The sequence below is a fragment of the Octodon degus genome, unplaced genomic scaffold (genome assembly GCF_000260255.1).
Source record: "Octodon degus isolate 3935 unplaced genomic scaffold, OctDeg1.0 scaffold00103, whole genome shotgun sequence".
NCBI classification, from domain to species: domain Eukaryota; kingdom Metazoa; phylum Chordata; class Mammalia; order Rodentia; family Octodontidae; genus Octodon; species Octodon degus.
Window position 1 is genome coordinate 680,534 of NW_004524679.1, and position 2,620 is coordinate 683,153.

Genomic DNA, 2,620 nt, shown 5'->3' on the forward strand with positions numbered 1-2,620 from the left:
AATTTCACCTGTTCTGTCAACCCTTCCCTGTCACTGAAATATGCCTAATAATTGTGTGATCTTATGCAAGTTAGCTGGCAAAATTGCATGTACCCTATTATTTTATTACATTTCATTTAAATTTTAGATTTCTGAGTCTACAAAGGTGAAATAAGAAAAAGTAATTTCAGGGATTGTTTTGAAAGTTAAATAAGATATCCACTGTATACAAGACCCCATGCATTATTTTCCCTAGAAAATATTGGTTCCCCTTAGTACTTAATATATTTCATTCAGATGTAAAGTCACTCTGTTAATGATCTTCTAATAATTTGTTTATGTCTACATTGTAGCACATATCCTGTGTTATTTTTCCTTGAAGGTAAATGAGGAGCTTCTTAATGGATGTGCACCAGAAAATGCCATGTGTCCCAACAGTATACTTGTTTTTTTTTCTTATTTTCATTTTTTCCCATAATTTTGTTGAGAAACATATAGCAATGAGGCAGTTTCAATCCAAATTGGTAGGGCAGTTTCAATAATTAACACATTGCATACATTCTTCCTAGTGGTTACTTCCTGCACAGGATGCAGACATGATATTCCATTTACAAACACTATTAGAACAAATCCCTCTATTCAATAAGAGAGTTCAGTAGTCCACAATAGTATTGGGTTTTCCGCTTCACTGGCAATGTCAGAAATTGTTTTCCTGAGTCCCCTGCAGCTCAACATAACAGCATGGCTTTACTTCTTATGCTTTGTTTTTATACTTTTCTGCTGGATGGTTAAGACCAAGGTAAAGCAAGATCTATGTAACAAGAGTTGTAGCTTTTGGATCTGATAAGGTCAGTGAAATCCCCTCAGTATTTACCCTGAGATCCTGTACCTCAGATTGTAGAACCTTTGTCAGTGTCAGCCATGTGGATGAGTCATGACCATTGCTTGGCCAATGTGCTTTCTGTGAAAGCCTGAGAGAATGTTTCCTCTCCATGTGACTCTCCTTAGGCACACTCTACATCATGGATCACTTTCATCCTTGGCCCCATAATCTCCTTGATCAGACAATTTGGGACACTACTGAGTTACATGACGTTACAGTACAAGTTCTCATATGTCCTGAGTCTTAATTGACCTTGGAAGGCTAGGGCCAAAATGTTGGCTTTCCTTGCAGCCCTCCTTTTTCTCTAATTTTGGTCTGCAAACTTAGGTTGTTAACCATCCAGAAGACAAGCTTATTGTTATTATCAAACAACTTAGGCTGTTAAGCTTAACCTCACTATCTGTCTGCATTCAAACATCTTAGGCATAATATGGAACAGGTGTTTTTCATCAAGTATTGATATGTTGAACTTTAAGTCCCTACAGAATATGATAAAAACATTTAAAAATTAGAATATATTTTAAAAATAGGCATAATGAATTATATACTTCTTATGTTTACACATAAGTTTAAGAATCTAACCATATACATCCTTGAATCAGGACAGATTGACAACATTCCTTTTCCTGTCTCTTCCCTTCATTCACCACCCCCTTCTTTTTGAACAATCATCTACCCGAGAGACAGCACTGCAGCAACTGACATGTCATGACAAGCAGCCTGTATTCAGAAGATCAGAAGGACAGGCACTCCAAGCATGAACCTACTATTACAAATTGCCATCTTCAATGCAGTTGCTTACTTCACAGGTGACTGTAAATATATATTAAACATGCCAAAGGAGAAGCCATGTTGTCAAATGCCCACTTAACGTATCCAAACATCTCAAACCTACCCTTTCCTGACCTTCTACACCCTATTTAAAAAAAATTGAAATCTTTTTTTAAACAAGAGAAAGTAGACAGGTCCATGTTGGTAAATGCTAACTGTCCATACTCACATAGAGACACCATGTAATCTCTGAGCCCAATATACTGAGAGGAGGAAGAAAGCTAGAATTCTACACACTACTACACAGGGGCCAAGCACCCTCCAGCTTCCAGCAGAGTGAAGAGCATGGGGCAGAGACTTTTCTTTTTTCCCACAGAGCATGGTGGTGTTGATTCCAAAACGTTTGTGGACACAGGAGGGGATCGGAATGAATTGAGAACAGAAGGTTGTGGAGATCCTTTTCCCAGTGTATTCTGCAGGGTATTTCCCCACAAAATAAGTCGAGAACCATGGTGCTTGAGAAAAGAGACTTCAAGGACAGGGCGACTGAGCACAAGGGGGGAAAAAGACTGCAACTTGCTCCCAGGGACTGGAGAAAACAAAAAAATGAAAAAAGGAAAAACAATAAGGTTGGAATCCGTCAGTATTCAGTTGGTCATCTTCTCCTCCCTCGTCCTCGCCTTCCTTGCCCTTGTCCTCATCACCCTCCTCATCGATATCCTCCAGCCCATCCTCCCCCCTCGGCCTCCTTGTCATTCATGTCAGGAACCAGGTGTAGCTGCAGAGGATTGGGCCGGATGTCATCCTTGAAGACCTCTCCTACCTCATCCACACCCGTGTCTGAATGGTCACTGAACCTGGTAAAGAAGCTAAGGGGCGGGAGGAAATGATGGGCTGGCGAGATAGCTTAGTGGTCTAAAGCGCCTGTTTAGGTAAGCCTAGGTAGGCTCAGAAGACTGCAGTTAGATTCCCAGCACCACATAAGGC

General features: G+C 40.3%; 1 pseudogene; it reads right to left on the reverse strand.

Moving 5' to 3' along the window:
* Positions 1 to 2,164: 2,164 nt before the first annotated feature.
* LOC105743163 overlaps positions 2,165 to 2,620 on the reverse strand; it is a 1,520-nt pseudogene continuing 1,064 nt past the window's right edge.